The sequence below is a fragment of the Anas platyrhynchos genome, chromosome 12, assembly GCF_047663525.1.
Source record: "Anas platyrhynchos isolate ZD024472 breed Pekin duck chromosome 12, IASCAAS_PekinDuck_T2T, whole genome shotgun sequence".
Taxonomy (NCBI): Eukaryota; Metazoa; Chordata; class Aves; order Anseriformes; family Anatidae; genus Anas; species Anas platyrhynchos.
In genome coordinates, this window is record NC_092598.1 from 1492327 (window position 1) to 1506911 (window position 14585).

Below are 14585 nucleotides of genomic sequence, written 5' to 3' on the forward strand. Positions count from 1 at the left end.
TGACCGGGAGCTGCGCGCGTCTCCGTTGGAGAAGGCTGCCGGGAGAAAGCGATGTCTCCATGGCGAAGGTCTCGGTGTTTCGTGATAAACTTGCGTGTATTTTTACCCCGTCTAATTTAAACAGTCTGCACGACGCTTGGCAGGAATGATTTGTATGCGGCCTTTAAATATTTTCTCTTCCCTGCGAGAGAGATGAGAGGCGAGGAGCTGCCTTCGCCGAGGGCACGAAGCCCTTCGCTTCCCAGCCAAGTCTTATGTAATTTGTATGCCGCTGATGCGCCGTGAGAAGAAAATACTCGCGTGAACGTGAAAGGGGAGCCTTGTGGCCAGCTCTCCGCAATGGCAGTGCCCCGAACACTGCGGGTTTGTGCAGCTACAGCCTCAATAAAGCCCGCTTGAGCTCGGCGCTGTCCCGGTGCCCTGCTGTGACGCGGGGTAGGAAGCGTTTGGTGCCCGTAGGCCGGAGGCTGCCTCTCTGCGCCCCTCTGCACCTGCGATTTTCTGCCTTTCCCACGTGAGGACGGGTGCTGTGGGGTGGTTTCTTCAGCAGCTTAATTTGCTGGAGTCTGGGCGGCGGTGCTGGCTTCGTCTGTGACTCGTTGTAGGTGATGCCAATTTGTAATCCTTCGCGAGTGCCTGAAAAATAAAAGCAAAAAGGAGCTTAAATGCTAAGAGCAGCGAAAAATCTGTTCGGCATGCAGCGTGTGTGGAGAAGGCGGGCGCACGCGCCGCGCTGCGTAGCCTCCGTCAGCCGGGCTGAGGGCTTTCAAAAATCTGCTCTAATTTTGATGCCGCGTGTGGAATGGCTAATCCCATAAAAGCCTCGCACCTTTGGCCAGATGAAACGCTGCTGTTTCTTCCCTTATTTCAGCAAAATATTTTTATAGACGGCATTAGCGCCGTGGCTCCAAGGGCAGCGCAGCCCTTCCAGGAGAAGGATGGCGCTTTGATCTGGCAGCTCTCAGGATCCATTTCCAGTCGCCGCGTTCCATTAGCTCTGTTTATAGCGCTGCCCTCGGACTCGCTGTGTTTATACGGCTCTTCGGGGTGTTAACGTTCCTGCGTGTGTGAGTTCTTTAATAAACTGGGGGAATAATTGGGGTCAGCAAAGGAAGCAGTCCTGTTCGAGGGCCCGTTTGGGTCTGTTGGGGGCTTCCCCTCGATCGTGGGTGCCCCGTGAGCTGAGTGGTTGGGTGCAGGGAGCTGTGGGGTGGCCCCAGAGTGGGGCTGTGGGATTCCATCGCCATGTGGATGAGCTCTTGTGCTCCTCGTGGTTCTGCTGTTGCTGACAGAGGCCGAAACCGTTTTCTGTGGAGGAGAGACCCTGCCCCAGCACAAGCAACTGGCTGGGGTAGCCAGAAGCCAGCGGTGTTTTTCTGGGTCAGGGTTGAAGGCGCTGTCGGGGTGGTGATGGAGTGCGCCGTGCCGTCTGCGTCGCCTGGCCATATGGACGCGTGCGGTGCTGGCGTTCCTGCGCTGAATTATTTATCTGCCCCAAATCTCCACGCAGACTTGAAGAAAACAAAACTTAGCTTTGTAAAACTACAAATGGGCTACGGGTTGTGCACCAGCTCAGTGCTGGTAAACCCAAGCTGATGGCATCAGACACCTTGTGGGAGCGTTGAGGCGTCTGCCGTGCTGCGTGAGACACGGTGCCCGCTCCTTGTGCGGTGACCAGAGCCTGGAGAAGAGCATGGAAAGGGAAGGGTCGAGGAATTGCCAGCGTGTGTGAACGCAGCCTTGTTTCCACAAGGTTGGGAGGAAGCTGATGTTTTTGTTAGGTGTGAGCAGCGAGGAGGCCTCTGCTCTCCTCCTGCGTTGGCTTTGCCTTGTCCAAGACAAGTTCTGTGTGTGTCCCTGCCTGGAGAGCAGTGCTGGAGGAACTCGGGGAGACCAGCAGCTGTGTGGGGGCCCAAAATCAGCTCCCCAACAACAATGTGAAGCTGTTAATGTTGTGTCACAAGCATGGCAAGGTATGGAGGTGTTACCCTCAAAAACAAGAGCCCCGATTTGGAAGCAGCGGGTGCTGGGGAGCTGCCACCCCTGCGCAGCACGGGGCTGGGTGCTGGCGGTGCTGTGCTGCTTGGGGCACCTCCCAGGGAAGTGAGAGTGCAGTCAGGAGCACTATTAGAAAAAAAAAAACACCATAGAATGGCTCTGAAGGAAAACGAGGTGAATGGAGACGTTGCTATCAATGCTAAATTCCTTAATTGCAGTCCGTGGTCCATCTTCGCCTTCAGCAGAGCAGACACGAAGGTGCCCCCTGCCCCCGGGTGAGCAGTGCACCCAGCCTTATCAGCTTATCTGGGCAGGAGTTCAGAGCCGTAAAAACCATATCCTGCTTGCACCTTCCAGCCTATCCTGTGACCTGCTCTGTGTAAACAAGCTGTGCCAGGAGCCCCGCGGCGCTCGCTGCCTTTCTGCAGGCCGGCTGGAGCCGGGGGGAGGTGGCGAGGTGGGGTCCCGGGGGCTGCGGCCCCGATGTCCCGCTGGCATGGGGGTCCTACAAGGAGCAGGAATTCCCTGCTGGACTTTAACCCCTCGGTCTGCCCTCTGCTCTGTGAGCTGGTGGCTGCTGCTGATGGATCCCAGGTGTGTGGGATCACTCACAGCAGTGAGTGCTGCAGGATCTGGGATGTGGTGATGGGGCTGCCCCTTCCCAGTCCTGCTGCTGGTGTGCGGGGTGCTCTGGGGGAGCACATCCTGCTGGTGCATATAGCTGTGGAAATGCCACCGTGCCATTTGGTGCCCTGGTTGGTGTCATGGGGTGGGTGCAGGGTGCGTGAGGACCCGTCTTGCCCCGTTGTGTGTCGGCAGGCCCAGAGCCAAAGGCGCGAGCTGGGTTTGGAAATGTAAACCCTGCGCGCCTTGGAGGCTCGCCTTTGACTCCAGCTCGTGCGGCTGCTTGTCCTGCCTGCTCAGAAAGGACATCCGAGAACAGGCTGGGAGGAGGAGGGCAGCTGAGAGCTGCTGTGTCTCCTCTTTCCTTCCTTTCTGGAGGCTCCTGGGGGCTGCACAGAGATCTCCTGGCCCCTGCTGCTCTGCTCTTCTGCCCGGGCCTGGGGTGCCCTGCGCTGCCCGAGCTGTTCTGTTGTGGGGGATGGCTGAATTCAAGTGCCTTCCCTGTGATTAGTGCTGGTGCTGGGGTGTTAAACGTGTTGTGTGGTGAGCCGAGTTGCCTTTCAGCCCTCCCTCATGCAAGGGAGGAGGGGTTGGGGAAGAAGGCAGCCCTGTGGCTTTTTCCAGGCGTGCTGAGCAGTGCTGGTTGGTTCAAAAGCCATGGGTTAGAGTCTTAAAATGCTGAATGTACTTCTGCAGCCTGTTCCTTCTGCTGGCTTCTCCTGCTTCCCTCGCCATCTCCCTTCTGCCTCTCCCTCTCCTGGGATCTCCTCTCAGAGCTGCTGCGCTGCCTCCTCTGGCCCTCCTCAGCCAGAGCCCTCGGCTCTAATTTTAGCCAGTCTGCCTTTTGATGTCTCCTCGCTCCTCTTCCTGCCTTTCTGCTTCTCTGAGCTCATCGCGCGTCGCCGTCTCCCTGTCGAGATCTGGGCTGGGCCTTGGCGTGGTGGGAGGAAACGGCTCCAAAGTGGGGTGGGCAGCCCAGGGGGTGAGGGGAGAGGGGTCTGGGGGACTGGGGGGGCTGCTGCCGTGCACAGCAAGGGGCAAAGGCTGCTCTGCACGGGGCTGTGGTGCCTGGCCTGATGGTGCTGGTGGCCTGGGGGGCTCAGCACCCTGCAGGCTCGCTGCTCGTGCACATAACGGGTGCAGGATGCAACCACGTGCTGGGGCAGATGTGTGGCCTGCTTTAAAGTTCTGTGAAAGCAACGTTCAGCCCCTCTGCTGCTGCAGAAAGGAGCTTGGGTAGGGACGCAGCGATAGCAGCTACCGGAGGCTTGCGGAGGAGCCTAGCAACTGCTGCTGTGCTGTGAGCTGCAGATTTCTCTGGGCTGAGGCTGGCGGCTGTTCTCTGCGGTGTGTGGGGAGAGCTGCGTGCCTTGCTGTGCTGGGCAGCGTGTCTGGGCTGGGATCAGCGGCTGAATGAGCCGAAAGGAGAGCAATAATGCTGCCGTGGGCTCTGCACCAAATGGTCCTCGGGGTGAGCAGAGCATGGCCGGAATACACCTGGCTGTGTGCGGGGTCTGTGGGTCACCAAGCTCACCTGGAAGGCTTCTCCTTACCCGGCTACTTCCTGACCTGCCTCAGTGCTGTCAGCAGTGGCAGCGAGTGATGAAGGCGCTGCTCCCCCGGCGTGGCTGTGTGAAACGTTAACGCGCTGCCTCGCTTTGCATCAGCGTCATGATCCGCACGGGGCCCGGAGCCGGACTTCAAAGGAGGGAGTTTGCTTTATGGCTGAACCTCTGAGCAGTTTTATGCGCAGGGTGGAGCGAGCTCGCGGAGAATATTGCAGTTTTCCCACCGTCATAAAAAGTTATGATCCTCATGATTCAGGCATTGTGCTGGAGGTGGAGGCAGGAGACAGGCTCCGAGGTCAGAGGCAGCGCGCGTGGAGCGAGGTCGGACGTGCCCATGCAGGGGACGCTGCCTGCCATGGTCCCAGCTTGCTGCACGGTTCGAGCAGCACCTCGTGTTCCTCTGCCTGTCCCCGAGGACCTGGTGTCTGCCTGCCCCCCAGGGCTTTGTCCCAGTGCAGAGCCCCGAGCCGTCCCCGTGGCGTGGGGGACACCGTGCGCCAGTCCGTAGCCTGGTTGCCTTCCTTGGTCTCTTCTTTGGGCATGAGCCAAGGGAATTAAAAAACAAATAAACGGCTGCCAGTGAACTTTGCTCATGCTTCAGAAGATGCCCAAAGTCTCAGATAGGTTCCCCGGCAAGAAGGGCTGTGGAGGAGCGTGGGGTCACCTTTCTAAGCCTTAATGCTGAAAACCGAGGGCTGGCAGCGCGCTCCCGTGCCCTGGGCTGCCTTTGAACCGCGGCAGGGTGCGAGCGCTGCGAATCCTGGGGTATAAAACCCCCTTCAGCGCTCCGTCAGGAAGTTAGAGCTGATTAAAACAAGTCACTATTCCAGTCCCAGTCAGATCTCTATAAATATTCCGAGGGGTTTAGCCGCTCGTTTCAAACCTCCTCTCCTGGGATGAGGAGGCACAAACGCGCCCTTTGTTTGCAGCCCGGGAACGGAAGGATCGCCACGCTCGGAGGCAGTTCTATCTGCTGGAAAACTGCTGCTCTCAGGACCTGCACCGTGTCCAAGTGCGCACATACCTGCATTAAGGTGGCTCGCTTTGTTAGTGGCAAGGATTTTATTCTAAATACGTGAAAACCTGAAAAAAAAGGGCTGGCTGCGATCCCCGTCTCCGGGAGATCCATTAGCTGTTACATCTCCCCTTTATTTATTTCTGTAAACACATGTGTGAATGTAAACACTCTTATCCAGAATGGCTTTGCAAATCTCCCTGCATTAACATATATTGTCATGGAGAATAATTTTCATTTAACCGTAATTTGCTTTATATTTTCCTCCCCGGTTGCTATAGAAACGCAGGCCGATGTGGCAGTGCCGACTGCCAGGAGCTGGGTTATGCGGTGCCTGTATAATGGACCTCTGCTCCTCGCGCCCAAGGACCCGCGGTTACGTGCAGGAGGCGCTTGGTGTGGGTGAGCTGCAAGGTGCCTGGGGTGCCTCGGCCCCAAATTCGGAGCGACCCAGGGGGCTGCTCTGTGCCGCAGAAGTTTTGTTGTGAGGACTGCCTGGGTGTTCAGAAGACCTGAACTGATATTTGCTGCTCTCTCATCAGCTAGGCTTCATTTTCAATTTTCATTTTGTTTGCTGTCACAGCCTGGCTGGCGATGTGCTTTCTGTGGCACCCGGTTCAGCTTCAGCCCTTCAGCATTGAAACGCCATGAGGAGATATTTGTTAGCCTTACTGTGCGTAAAGATGGGCTCCTGGTAACAACGTGTCCCCTTCTGCTGGCTGCAGCCCCGCAGGCACGCACTGTTCCATCCCACGCCCATGGGGAAGGACGGGGAGCTCAGCCTGCAGGGTCATCCCTGAGCATTTAGCCCTGCCTGCAGGGACACACGCTTTGGCCAAGCATGGATAAATGGGGCAGACTCAGACTTAATTTGGCTGTTTTGGGGTTTGGGTTCTGCACCCCTCCGTTTGGCCTCCTTGTGTCTGTCCCATGCTGCAGTTGCTGTTCCTCTGGACTCTGCCTGGCCTCTTGGTGGCATTGGGATTGGCTCAAATGGAGCTCGCTGTTCTGCTCACGATTCATTTTTGCTTACTGGGATGAGCTAAAGGAGAGGGGATCAGCCACCTGGGAGTTCCTTTTGCTTGCCGCTCCCATGGCCGAACCCCGAAATGGTGACTTGGGGACATCAATTTCGCTTGCCTCCGGAATCAGATTCCCCCAAATGCATGTTCGGTTGGGATTTAGGTCTTAAGGAAGATTTGTACAGTGGCCCTTTCCTTCCTCCCCTTCGTGGGCAGGCGCCAATTGTCCCTTACGTAACGGCAGATTATCCCAGCACGTGGATGCGCTCGGATGCATATGGGCTCACAGTCGGTTCTTGGTGCTTTACGGAAAGAATTGAGTAACATTTTGTTCTGTAATGCAGTATGAAGAAACTGAGCATTTTTCTGTAATGGCGTATAAACAAGTAGTGATAACATCCTATTTAAAGCCTTCGGAGGAGGTAGGGCTGAGGAGGGGAGGCAGGGCTGAATCAGTCCCTGTTTTGCTCAGTCCTACACGCCAGCTCGCAGCACGGCTCACAGCTGTCAGGGAGGGCGAGCGAGTTCCAAAGGAGCTGCCGAGGGGCCTGGGCTGCTCGGGGAGCTGGTGGTGGGGAGCTGCTGCTGCCCCGGCTGCAGCCTGCGGGCTCTGCTGGTCGTCTCACCTCCACCCCGCTGCTTGCTTCCCTGCCTTGTGCCGTGCTGGTGCTTCCTGCTGCGTGCCGGAGGCAGAAATGAAGCGTGGTCAAAGGGCAGTCCCCGTGGAGTGGAAGGGCTGGCAGCGACGTGGCTGTGAGCAGGGCTGTTCCCTGGGATCTCACGGAGACTCGGTGGTGAACTCTGCTCCAATTTTATTCAACTTCAGCTACTCAAAAAGCAGCAAATGCTTCGTAACTTGCGATTATTTTACCCGAGAGTTGAGCAATGAAATAATAACGCAGGGAAATGCTAGGAAGGGAACCGTGAGCTGGTGCTGAGCAGAGCTGTCTGCTGGGGCTGGCTCTGCAGTGTCAGCCTGCCTGGTGCTCGTGGGAGCTGCTTCCAGCCAGAAACCTTGAGCATGAAGGCAGTTGCCTTCCTCGACTCCTGCCCAGCTCTGGGGCCGGTATCCGAGCAAATCTTCACGGTGTTTTTTTCCCCAAAGGTGCAGTGCTGAAGGGCTGCGTGATGAATTGCACTGTGAGCACAGCCCTGTGTATAACCGGAGCGTGTGGTGGCTGAGTTACCTGCTGTGGGCTCCGTGGATAGGCTCTTAGCTGATTACTCTGTTAAACATTCATTCGTTACCCGAGAGAGCGGAATGGCTTGGGTGGCAGCGAGTATTTGACTTCCTGGAGCTTCGCTTTGAAGCTGGAAATATTTTCAGGTCCACTTGTTTGTGCTCGGTTTGGGCCTGACAGCTTGTCCGTTACCGTATCAGCGCCGCGGAGAAGTGTTAATCGCAGATAAAGCTTCCCAAAGCCCAACCGTCCCCTGCTCCCTGCTGCTCGCGGGCACCGGGGGTGACTTGGAGCCGGGGGAGAGTGCTGGGGGAGACCAGGGGAAGCGGGACATCGATGGGGAGAGGGCGAGCTGCGGCCTCCAGCTCCTCGAGCCCCGGCTTCTCCGGGGTGGCAGGAGGGAGAAGCCTCCCCCGGCGAACTTCAGCCTGGGAGATTGCCACCATATTGCTGCCTTCAGCTGCCTGCAGCTAAAAATACCCGTGCTGCCGTGCAGCAGGCGCTGCGAGAGTCTGCTCGGCTTTCCTCTTGAAGGAGGAGAGCTGCCTGACCGTGTGAGGTGCTTGGGGAATCGCGCGTTTGCTGAGCCGCGTTGCCATTTTGCTTCTTCCAACCCAAAAAAAAAAAGAAAAAAAATGTGGGAAGAGTTGTTCTGGCTGGAGTTCCCTTTCTGACAACAATAGCAGAGCCGGGGTGGGGTGCGCTGAGGATTCGTAACGATGCGAAGTGCCCGAGGATCGCTCTCCCGAGCTGCGCGGACGTCCCCACGTGATGCGCTGGTGCTGTTTAGTCTTCTGCACGGCCAGCAGCGTTCCTGCGACGGGCTGTCGAAATAGTTTTGACCACTTCTGTCTCTCCTAAGCAGAAGTGATTAAGAATGCTTTGTCTGCACCCCATGGCGTTCGCTCTGCTGCATTCCCTCGTTCAGCCGTGCTCGTTTGGTTGTAATTTAGCCCTTTTTCTCTGGCTGAGGAAGAATGAAAGCCTACCAGACGAGCACCTATAAACAGTAGTTAGAGTTATTGCTACCTCTGCGCGCCGTGATTCATCTGGGAGGCAGACAGCTCGCAGCCCTGCCATCTCCCTGCAGCTCAGACACACTCGGATGTTGTGCTTCAGCGGCGCTGGCGGAGAGGCCGGGGCGGCGATGCGTGGTGCTGGGGAGGCTTCGTTTCCAGGTAACTCCCGCGAATATTGCACGGCAGCGCGAGGGCTAGTTGGGGCACGGCGTGGGTTTGCTGCCTCGCGTTGAACAGCTCAGGAGCTGGTGCCCTGGCAGCGAGCTGGGACTTGAATCCCTCCTGCCCCTGCCAGCGGGAGGCTGCGCTGGGTGCTCGGGCTGTGGGACACGCTGCTGGTGCAGTGCTCGCTCTTCTCCCTGTGCCAGCTCCTGCCTCACATAGAATCCCAATCCTATTTGGGATTCGTGGTGTTTGTCTCCTTCTGTGCCTGCCTTCACCTCGGCTCCTGATGCCAGACCTGTCTGTGCTCCTGAGGCCGTGTCGGTGTGAGGTAGGGACAGGGCTCAGGCACGGGCACGCCGAGCAGCCTGCAAGGAAACTGCCTTTAAAACAGGGACGGCGTGAGAGGGACTCAGGCTTAAAATTAGAACCGCTCGTGATGCGCGCTCGTAGTTGTTTACCTTGAACCATAATTATCTTATTTCCTGCGTTAAAATGTCACGTCAGCTTGCCGAAGCAAGATTTGATGACAAAGGGATTGTTTTTAGCCACCAGCAGAGCAAAGAACACTGCAAGCGTGCGTCCAGGGCTGCTTTTATAACCTAAGTGCCGCGCGCTCGGGGCCCTGAGCTGGCTCTGGAGGCTGCGTGGGCTCACGGGTAGGCCGCTTGGCCGGGGATCAAGGGACTCCGCTCTAATCCCAGCTCTGTCCTTTTGTCCTCTGCGTGTTTTCCTTGCCACCCTCCGTGCGGCTTGTTTGCTCCGGGGCGGGCCGTGTCCACATTCCCCGGGCGCGAAACCCCTTCCCCAGGGGTTTGAGCACATTTTAACGCTCGCATTCTTCGTGTTGCTCTGTGCAAGGCTGTGGGGGTGGCTGCGAGCCGCTGGGCGGAGCGGGTGACCTGTCCTGGAGAAGCTGCCCCCGTTTTCTCCCTTTTTCTCTCTGTGTGTGCTCCTGTAGGCAGGACGGTGACTTCCCCGACTCCTCCTTGGCTAATAAGTGTTTTTTAAGAAACGCCATGCCTGCATCCTTCTCACAAATCAGCTTTCAGGAGGGAAATAGTTGGGTTATTAATAGCAACCTGGATCCCATTTGCCACCGAGTTGCATGGTTACAAATACGCGACGCTAAAAGGTGACAAATGTGGCTGTCTCTTTTTTTTTCTTTCCTCAAGAATGCTCTGAGTCTTCTCAGCGTGTTAAAACTGAGCAGAGAGGAAGAGAAATTGCAGACTCGTGTTTTTGAGGAGAGTGGCAGTGCTCCTGCCCTGGCAGCCTTGTCCTTCGCTTAGGACTTCCAGCGGGAATGGGAGTGGAGTGGGTGAGTGAAGGGCTCCTGGGAGAGCTCAGGAAGGAGGCGAGGTGTGTGTTTGTCCTGCCTCTCACTCTCGTGTCCAAAAGGAATGAGAGGAGAATGCCCCTGAAGTGTGACCCAGCGGTGATCTAACTTCAAATTGCCAGTTTAATTGCACGGAATGCGCTTGTCTTCATTGCGTTGTTGGAGGCCGGCGTCGTGGAGCTTAACTAGGGCAAGGCAAAGCTCCCCAGAGCTTTTTGTTTGGCTTCCTTCAGCTCAGCACGGTGAGCTGTGTGCGTGCGGCAGTGCTCCTCTTCAGCTTCAAAACTCTCCTTTGAGCGTCCCTCCTGCTGGCTGTCGGCGCGTTTCTTCTGCCGCTTACATTTTGGGTGGCAGCAGCTCCCCTGTCACGGGGCTATCGCTGCTCGCACGCGGTGGGTAGGGCTCCCAGGGCCCCGACAGACGTCAGCTGGAGGAGCTGGCACCAGGGCTTGTTTGCCAGATGAAGCTGTTGCAACGCTGTTGTAGGTACTCGTGGACAGGGGTTGAGTAATCTGCTGGCCGCTCTTTGGTACGGGCTGAATTTCTGCAGCCTCCTGCTACATGCTGTTTCCTAGTGCTAGATTAATTCTTCAGTTTTCCCATAAACCTTTCTAATTTGTCAGCATCTGGGAGTATTATTGCTCATGCTGTTGACTGTAGTAGCGCTGTTTTTCCTTCTTTTTTCTTGTTTGTGTGCCCAAGAAGAGCGTTTGTTGGCTTTGCCTCCTGCCTTTTACTTGAACTTGGTTTTTGCCGGTGTCTGCGTTGACCTGAAAGTCTCTTCCTGGGAAATGCTTTTTACAGTGTTTGCTTTTCGGCTAGATTATGCCCTTCGCTTTACCTGCCCACATGTATGCAGCTGTGCTTAAGCTTTAAAAAAAAAAAAAAAAAGTGCTATTTATACCAGGCTGGTGATTACCTGACTGCAGAATAATTGGCTTGGAAACTTACCCTTCAGATGGGGCTCGGCAAGTGTGTAGGACACGGGAGTTGCAATTTCTTCTCTTCGTTTTCATGCGAACTAAAAATAATCTCGGAACAGTTCTGCTTTGAGAAGGGTCGCCGTGGTGCATCCCGTGCCTCCCTCCAAGGGCTGAGGAGTTAACAGCGTGCTGCATGTGGAAATAACCAGCTGGAAGCTCCGGAGGGTTCGGCGTTGAGTTCTGTCTGGGTAGCTGACCAGTCCGGGTTAGACGAAAGCATGTGATAGTGCTGGGTGTGTTTTTTTTCCCCAGAAGGGCTTGCTCACAAGCGTAGCGTGTGTGCTCATTTCTCTGCTTGCTGCTAAGAAGTGAAGGTCCCTCAGAGCTCCAGCACATGGCACTGGAGCAGGCTCAGCCCTTTAGTAAAGGGACGAACGCGATTGCGCATCCTTTGGAAGAAACTCAACCAGGTTATGAAGTTGAAATTGGAGCTCTAAAAAAAACAATGAGGGTCTGGGGGGTTTTGGGGAAGCACTGGGGTTATTCTACTGGGATGTCTGGAGCTTGGGAGGCTGCTGCAGTGCCGGCACCCAGCCTCCTCCTCGCCATCACTCGCTGGAAGCTAGAGCTGTGCCAAGGAGAGTGGCGTTAAGGCTCCTTCGTGCACTTGCTGAGGGCACTGGATGATCTTTACGGTGCTTTTATGACTAGCAGAGTTTGTTTTTCGCTTGTGCAGACGAAATCACAGCATGGAAAGCGGCGTGTCCTCTAGCCCGGCGGAACGAGTCTTGTCTCTGCTTGCTGGTACAGAAGGGCAAGCCGGAGCCTTGAGCTTCGGCCCAAGGTTGGTTAAGGAAATTGCAGGAGCTGTATTTTGACTTAATACTTTCCACTCATCAGAGAAGCCACAGAAGGGTGGTAAGGGTGAAGGAGGAGAGATGAGAGAACGAGCTTGTGTGTTTCCAGAGCTCTTAATTGTGTGCACAGAACTGAAAAACCTGGTCCAGTGGAAACTGTTCAGGCTTGCTCTGCTCTTCTGCCACATCACTCCAAGAAAAAAAGAGTTACTTAGAGTTAACTTTTTTTTTAATTTTAAATCTGCCAAATACCTCTCGGGCTGCTTGCACAGATCTTTCCAGGAGGAACCAGGGGGTGGTTATGTAACCTGAGGGGTTAGCAGTTCCCCCGTAGAGGTAGGGGATTCAGGTGTCTCACACTGCTTGTCTTGTTTCTTCATAATAAAATTGAAATTTCAGGTAACTCCAGAGCTTGTTGCTCTGCTCCTGTGGTGGTTGCAAGGGTTAATGCCAGTGAGGTGTTAGGGGAGCCTTTTGCTGATAATGAGTTTTTTAGTTTAATGCAATTTCAACCCAAAATTGAAACGTTTCTGCACTATCTTCTGACCTACTGAAATGAATTGCAGAATTTTTATTCAAACCTCCCAAGTCTTATTTCTATAAAAGGGAACACAGAAATGTACCGTACACAAACGCCTGGGCACGTTCTCCTTATAAGCGTGGTGCTCGCGGTATTTATAAAGCAGGCAGCAGTGGTGCTCAGGCACTCCTCGGGGTCACCCCGAAATATTTGGTGCTGGAAGCTCGCTCACACTGTACCAGCGCGGAAATCCTGGGAGTAGTGCAGCTGAATGAGCTGAAAACACCCAGGTCTTGAGGAGTACCTGAAACACATCAAAACTGGTTATTTGATGCCCCAAATCCTGAGTTTTTTCCTTTCATTGCAGGCCTGTAAATAACTCGGTGCTTCCTGAATTTAGACTGGTGTCAGCCCTCAATTTCTTGGGGACGGCGTTGTCCCTATCAGACTTCCAGTTAAAATGCTTAAAGGACAACTTGGTTCCACAGGCCGTGATTCAGGAACCGCATCTTTCCCTCCATGCTTTTTTTTTTTAATGGGATAAATTGAGCCTTAGGCTCCTCAGCCCACACGTAGGTAGCTTGTTTTGCTCTTGAGGACAACATCAACTTATTTTGTGTTTTTATCAGATGGCAAAGGTGGCAGGGTTTTGAGCAATGCAGATGTAGCGTGCTTATCTGCAGGGCAAAATAGAGGAACTTGGAGCCCAGGAGTACATCGTCTGCTCAGCTTCTGAAAGTAAAACGCAACTCGATTGCTTAACGCTGGAGCTCTTCCCGTTTTGTCACACTTGAGCATACTGAAGGGTGTTTTCTTTTTCTGAAAAACAAAAGCGCTGGTGGAATGCTCTCTGCTTTGCTTTTCCACTTGAGTAATCGCTGCTGCGTGAGCATCGCTGGGTGCCTGCCGAAAGGCTCGCTGCCGCGCGGGTTGCGGTGGAAGGCGGCGTGCACGGCATTGGGAGCCCCGTTAGCACGGTGGGGTGCTCAGCCTGCCTCGGGGTGGTTCGTCTGCGAGCCACTGATAGTGCACGGGCAGTTGGGTTGAGGGCACGGCATTTATCTCTGATTCCTGCCAGTTCTTTGGGATCGGCTCCTGCCCTGCTCTGAGCGCTGCCGAGGGGCTGGCAGTGCCCTGGCCGTGCTCTGCTGGGCCTGGAGGTCTGCGGGAGCAGCGGGACCCTCAGCGTGAGCTCTGGACAGAGCAGGGTGACCACGAGAGGCTCCTTCCTCAGCACGTGGTGCTCCATCCAGAGCTCCCTTCTTGGGCTCATCTGCCACAACCAGGCAGGAGCACGGCCCCGCTGCAGGAGGTGGCTGCGGGTGTTCCTGGGAGCCGTGTGGGGTCTTGGTGCTGCCTGCTTGCAGGTTGCCGAGTTGTAGGGTGCCTTTATAACTTCTGAAAGCGAATCCTTCTCATCCCTAGCAGTGAGGAGGACGGGTGTTTGCAGGCGGGGTTGCTCTCTGCCTGCCCATGGAGCGTGCGTTTCTGGACTGGTCACGGCCCTTGGGATGGCTGAGCTGTTGGACGTGCTCCTCCTCGTGCTCTCCAGCTCAGGTACCGGAGCTTATCTCAGAGCACAGCCGCATCGGTGTCGTGTGTATTCCCCGGTGTATCTTCTCAGTGAAGCCCTCGGAGAGATCCCTCATTGAAATTCTGTCTTTTCTGTAAATTATGTTGCGGGAGGCAGCTGCGAGCCGTGGAGCAGGGCTCTCCTACTCTCCGGGGATTTCTTCATTCACAAGTTGGCGTAAGCCAGGATCCGAACCTAATGCCGATATCCCGCCACGCCGCTTAGTTCTGGATCACCACGGAGCCTGAATTAATGCAGGTCTGCTTTCAAAGCAAAATGCACCTCTTTGCTTCAAAGAAGTGCTAATATGGAGAAACAGACCTGCTTGTTTGCCAGGTCGGCCTCGTTTGTTTGAGAGGAGGCTTCGGCATGGGGCTCTTACTGCCTGCAGCACGGGGATTGCAAGGAGAACCTTCCCGCGTTGTTGATCACGTTCAGGAATAACTGGGCTTATAAACCTATGAAAAGTGATTAAAATTGAACAGCGATCCTTTAAGTGACTGCATCAGTACGGAGGGGATGTATTTTCATTCTTCCTTGCGGCCACCAGCCCGTGAAGCCGCCTCCTGCCCAGCTTTTGTGGCCCTGCTGGCGCTGCTCGGAGGCAGCTCTGTGTACTCCAAGTGTTTGGTCCCTTTGGGTTCACATCTTGTGATTACACGGGGCTTGTCAACTTCAAACACCGACTTATCTCCTGTACAGACACAAGATAACCTTTTATTAAAGAAGTCTGAGTTACTGGATCCCCAGTTTTTTCAGTGACTGCCAGCAGAAGTGGTGCTGC

The 14585-nt window shown here is 55.2% G+C and overlaps 1 protein-coding gene across 2 annotated transcripts in view; it reads left to right on the plus strand.

The window, feature by feature from the left end:
- ANKRD11 (ankyrin repeat domain containing 11) overlaps window positions 1-14585 on the plus strand; it is a 112442-nt gene that overhangs the window by 3629 nt on the left and 94228 nt on the right. The window contains exon 1 of one of the 2 annotated variants that reach the window (XM_072043800.1): window positions 8325-8586. The exons of the other annotated variant lie outside the window; for it this stretch is intronic. The gene's annotated coding sequence lies outside the window, so the exon portion shown is untranslated. Of the gene's footprint in view, window positions 1-8324; window positions 8587-14585 lie in introns of those variants that run through there. 2 annotated transcript variants of the gene reach the window in all.